The sequence below is a fragment of the Phasianus colchicus genome, chromosome 1, assembly GCF_987193195.1.
Source record: "Phasianus colchicus chromosome 1, bPhaCol1.hap1.1, whole genome shotgun sequence".
NCBI classification, from domain to species: domain Eukaryota; kingdom Metazoa; phylum Chordata; class Aves; order Galliformes; family Phasianidae; genus Phasianus; species Phasianus colchicus.
In genome coordinates this window covers 156247087-156252494 of record NC_143436.1, presented here as the reverse complement: position 1 = coordinate 156252494, position 5408 = coordinate 156247087, and the positions used below count along the sequence as shown (strand labels likewise).

Sequence of the window (5408 nt, the reverse complement as noted above, 5' to 3'; positions counted from 1 at the left end):
GGGAGGGAGCCTGGGGTCCTCCTGGAATCATAAAATCGTTAGGGTTGGAAAAGACCACAAAGATCATCTAGTCCAACTGCCACCCCATCATCACCATGCCTACTAACCCCACGTCCTTCAATGCCATATCTGCATGTTTCTTGAACACCTCCAGGGATGGGACTTCCACAGCTTTTCTGGGCAGCCTGTTCCAGCACCTCACTGTTGTCACAGTGAAAAATTTCGCCGACATCTAATCCAAATCTCCCCTCTTAGTTCAACCCTTCCTCCCCCCTCCTTGTCCTATTGCTATCTGCCCGTGTAAAAAGTTGATTTCCTTCCTTTTTATAAGCTCTCTTTAAGTATTGGAATGCCGCAGTGAGGTTTCCCCAGACTTCTCTGTGCTGAACAAGCCCAGCTCCTTCAGCCTGTCTTTGTAGGAGTGATGCTCCAGCCCTCTGAATGTCTCTGTGGCCTTCCCTTGGACCTGCTCCTCCAACTTGATGTCCTTTTTGTACTGGGGGTCCCAGACCTGGACACAGTACTCAAGATGGGGCCTCACAAGGGCAGAGTAAAAAGGGACAATCTTCTCCTTCTTCCTGCTGGCCCTCCTCTGTTGATGCAGCCCTTTCGGTCTGGAAGTGCACGCTGTTGGCTCATGTTAAGTCTTTCATCTACCAGGACCCCTATGTCTTTCTCAGCACAGGTACTCTCAATGTGTTCTTCTCCCAGTCAGTATAAATATCAGGGATTGCCACGACCAAAGTGCAAAACCTTGCACTTGGGTTTGTTGAACTTAATTAGGTTCACATGGGCCCACTTTTCAAACCACTCCTGGTCCTTCTGGATGGCAGTCTTTCCTTCTGTTGTGTCAATTGCATCACACAGCTTGGTATCATCAGCAAACTTGCTGGGCATGCACTCAATCCCATCATCTATGTCACTGATAAAGATTCCAACAGGTTCCAAGACAGACCCCTGTGGGGCACCACTCATCACCAGCCTCTACCTGGATACAGAACCATTTACCACATTTACCCTCTGGCTGCTACCTTCCAACCAATTCCTTATCCACTGAATAGTCTACTCTACCACTTTAGAGATAAGGATATGGTGCGCAACCACTTCAAAAGCCTTGCACAAATCCAAATAAATAGCATCAGTTGTCCTTCCATGATCCACTGATGTTGTCACTCCATCTTAGGAGTTGACCAGATTGGTGAGGCATGATTTGCCTTTGGTGAAGCCATGCTGTCTGTCTCAGATCACCTACTTGTTCCTCATGGTTGATGCAGCAGGCTGTTAATTCCATTTAGTTTGTTATTAACCTGCACTGGGTTTTGTTTGTATTCTCCAGGGATTAACAGTATTGGGTGTATTAATCGTGCTATTGAGTTTGCGTGCATAACATAGGGTGTACTGGGCTTGTTACAGATATATTGAGCAACTATACTTTATATGCAGGTGGATCATTGAATCTTTCATCTGTGAGTAAACTGCACTCCATGAATGATTTGCATAGGTCAATTGGGTCATCAGTTCAATGGGAAAATAGACACTTATAAAACTGCAGCTAGAACCATCTTTAGTGATGTTTCCTTGCTGAATGCAGTAAGTTTTGTGTTCAAGTGAAACCCTAAAACAACACTGATCCTTCAACAGTGTCAGCTTTAACAGTAGCAAATATACTTAGATCAGTTTTACTTTTTAGCTTTTTAGCTTTTTTTTTTCTATGTTATAATGCTGCAGTTTTGTTAGATCCACTGTAAGACTGTTTGTGACTGATGAGTAAAATGTAACTCATTGCACAGTACTGCTGCCTAATTTAAAGTTATCTATTTCCAATAAATTTAAATGAAATAATTTAGAATATATTTCAAGCAACAGGAAATTATTGTGCAACATGATATGTGTGTTTATGAACTTTATACATTATGGTACATAGCCTCTCCCTTTTAAAGCATCTAATTAAAGTGTCCAAATATTTTTGAGAAATATGTTTTATGACCTCATGACTGTCAAAACAGTCGCAATGTTCATGCGGGTAAGATCTGCCTGTGGTAGCAGGGACATGACTTAATGATCTTTTTGTTCTTAGCTTAGTTAACTATTAAATACTTTTCTGTGTTATCTACTGAAGTTTACACACTATTTATATTACAATTTCATCAAGTCTCTCACTAGTGCCTTTAGCAATATGCTTAATATTTGTTATTTTTCATTCATTTTCCAAGATGTGGAAATAATGTGAAGTTGAATGTGCTGATGGTTTGGTAATTATAGAATCATTCCAAATCATTTGCTGAAAATTTGATTTGTTTTGGGGTTATTTTCATGTAATGCCCTCATTTGGAAAGGACTGACAGGAATCACCAAGACCAACTCCTGGCTCTACAGAAGACCACCTAAAATCCAAACCCTATGTGTGAGAGCATTGTCCAAACGCTCCTTGAACTCTTGCAGCTTGGTGCCATGACCACTGCCCTGGGGAGCCTGTTCAGTGCCCAAGCACCCTCTGGTGCAGAACCTTTTCCTGAGGCAGCTCCGTGCCATTCTGTAGTCTGCCACAAGGCCTCCCCTCAGCCTCCTTTGTTCCAGCCTGAACAGACCTCAGCTGCTCCTCACACATCTTGCCCTTTGGACCCTTCACCATCTTTGTAGCCCTCCTTTGGATGTTCTCTAATAGCTTTATGTCCTTCTTAGATTGTAGTGCCCAAACCTGCACTTTACTGTAGAGCCTCACCTGCTCTACAGTAGGTGAGGCCATGTCAGCACAGAGCAGAGTAGGACAACCTCTCTCCTCATCTGGTGGCTGTGCTGGGCCTGATGCATCCCAGAATATGGCTGTCCCTTTTGGCTGCCAGGGCACACTGCTGACTGCTGTCAACCAGCACCCCCAGATCTGCATGACTGTTCTCCAGCTCTGTGCCCCCAGTCTATACGTATATCCTGATGCATAATCCAGTGCTTGCTGTTGTTGTACTACATGCACTTGGTGATCTCCCAGCCCCCCAATTTGACAAGATCTCTCTGTGAGGCTTCTCTGTTCTCAAGGGAGTCAACAGCTCCTCTAATTCAGTATTGTCTGCAAACATATGCATAGTTCTTTGAATTTAGAGAAGCAGGTGGTTAAGTATTTAATGATTTCAGTTAGTCAGTCCATCCACAGTATTAACTTGTGTTTAGACAACTCTGCATTTTGTAAATATAATTTCTGAAGCTTTGTGTGGCCGAGGAAGATAGGTAATGGCTGTGACTGCAAACTGAGAGTAAAGGCCCATCTTCTAGCTTGAAAAGGACTGAGAGCTTAATGTGAGGAGACACTTTGTGTAGAAAGAGACAAATCTCATGAGCCAGCAATAGACTGGATTGCTAAAGAGATGCACTATGATGTTATTGATAGGTCAATAGAGAATGTTCAGGCACAGGCGTGTAACAATAGTCCTGCTTACTAGTAACAGGGGTAAATTAAAAACTAGGTAATTTACTCCATTTCACAAATGTAATGTTCAGAATAGGGCACTATTTACATCAGCCCTCACTACAGAACTACATGAAATTCTGCATATAGCTCTTCAGACAGAAGGCAGAATGCATTTCTGGTACCAGCTGCATTTCTCCAATGCCAGGGCCTCAGCCGTGTGGTGTCTAGAACCCCTGCCTCTCCTGGCCTCCTGTCACCTTGGTACTCTGTCTCTGAGAGTAACACTGCTCTCATTACACTCACTCTTGCTCTTGTGAGATTGTGGTTTGCCTGTAAGCTGGCACAGCATCTCTTTCCGGACATAAGCACAGCTCAGCCTCTGGCATCCTGCTGCTCTGAATCTCTTCATGGCAGTGAAAGCTGGATGGGCCTGGGGGTCCGGATTAAGGCTATCATAAAAAGCTTTTCCAGGCATCCACCGTGTGAAATGAACGTGCAGCTGCTCTCGCAAGCACTCTGACCCCATGATGACGAGCAGGTGGCAGCTCCCTTGCAGTCCACTGAAGGGACGGGCATTGGTGTGGTTGCTTTTTCTTACAGCTTCTTGCCTCCTACTGGCTGCCTGCTGGCAGTGCTCCAAGCAGAGGGCAGAAGGTAGGCACCCTGGCTACCAGCACTCCATCCATCTATGTATATTATACTTCTCTTGATCTTAGCCAAAAGGATGAACAGATATGATCTAAGCCAAAGAAGTGAATATATGTGCTTCTGAGGTGGGAAGACCTGAGAGGATTCACAGCTTTAGAAGAGAAAATGGAGCTCACTACCGGAGTGAGGCAACTTGCTGCCACTGCTTTGAGTGCACCGTAAAACAGATTTTTTGAAGGAAATCATCCTCTGTGATTACTGCATTTCTTAAACACTGTTCTTTCCAACTCCGCATCCCTTTTCTTACGGCTTTGCCCTGCTGATGAACTGCGGAAGGGACCTTAAAGACTATTCCGTTCCAACAGCGGCTGTTGGCGCCGGTCTCCAAGCGCTCTCTGGGCGGAGGGGGCGGGAGGCGGGAAGCGGCTGTGCGGCCCAGCGCCGTTAGAGCACCCCCCCGTGGCTGCCGCTCGCTGCGCAGGTTCCAGTGGGAGGGAGCACGGGGCGGGGCGGCTGAGGCACCACCCTGTGTCCTGCTGGGAGAATCCATTGTCGGGGGGAGCCGAGGGGCGGGCAACGGGAAATCTTCTGACCGTTGTTGTGCGAGAGTATCCACGGGGCAGGGCGTTCGGCGCTTTGCGGGGCGTCTCGCTCGGCTGTTCGGCAGGGCGGGCGAGCTGTGCGTCGGGGTGCGGGACGGCTGTTTTCCCTTGCGGCTCCCCCCGGTCTCGCTCGTCTCGGTGGCGCGGCCCCGGGTCAGCGCTGAGGCGAGGCGGTGCCGGGCGCTGTCAGCATCGTGCTGCCCGCCGCCATGGAGCCGCATCGCTGGCTGCCGCTGGAGGCCAACCCCGACGTGAGTGCTGCGGGAGGGTGACTGGGGGTAGCGGCGGGGAGAAAGGGCGCTGCCTGGGAGGGAGGGAAAAAGGGAGGGAGGGAAAAAGGAAGGGAAGGGGCGGCGTGGGGATGCTGGATTTCGCTATCGGGGTGCTGATGGCAGGGGGTGGGTGCCAGCTCTCAAGCTCCGCTATGCTCGTAACCCCGCTCCGTTTCTTCTTTTTTTTCAGGTCACCAATCAGGTAAGCGCCTTCTGTGGGAGGTAGCGCGGTTCCCTTGCGGCTCAGGCACGTCGCCTTTCATTTTCGTGTAGCAGAGGCTCCTGTCTCCCCAACGAGAGGAGGGCTTCCGCCTTCTGGTGCCCGGCCTTCGGGAGCCTCCTGGGAAAGCTGTGTGTGTGTGCGGTGCGGTTAAGGACCCTTGGTAAAGGTGCGTGTGTTCTGCAGTGGGGAAGTGGTTGGGCTGTTAACATAAAGTAATTCCTGATGTGGATAGGTTGCAGGTGGGTTTTGCCTTATTTGTT

General features: G+C 48.2%; 1 protein-coding gene across 1 annotated transcript in view; it reads left to right on the top strand.

Annotated features, from left to right (window-relative positions):
• Positions 1–5155: 5155 nt before the first annotated feature.
• The window catches only part of UCHL3 (ubiquitin C-terminal hydrolase L3), a 49505-nt gene continuing 49252 nt past the window's right edge, over positions 5156–5408 (top strand). Inside the window, exon 1 of the mRNA XM_031607973.2 lies at positions 5156–5314. The gene's annotated coding sequence lies outside the window, so the exon portion shown is untranslated. The remainder of the gene's footprint in view (positions 5315–5408) is intronic.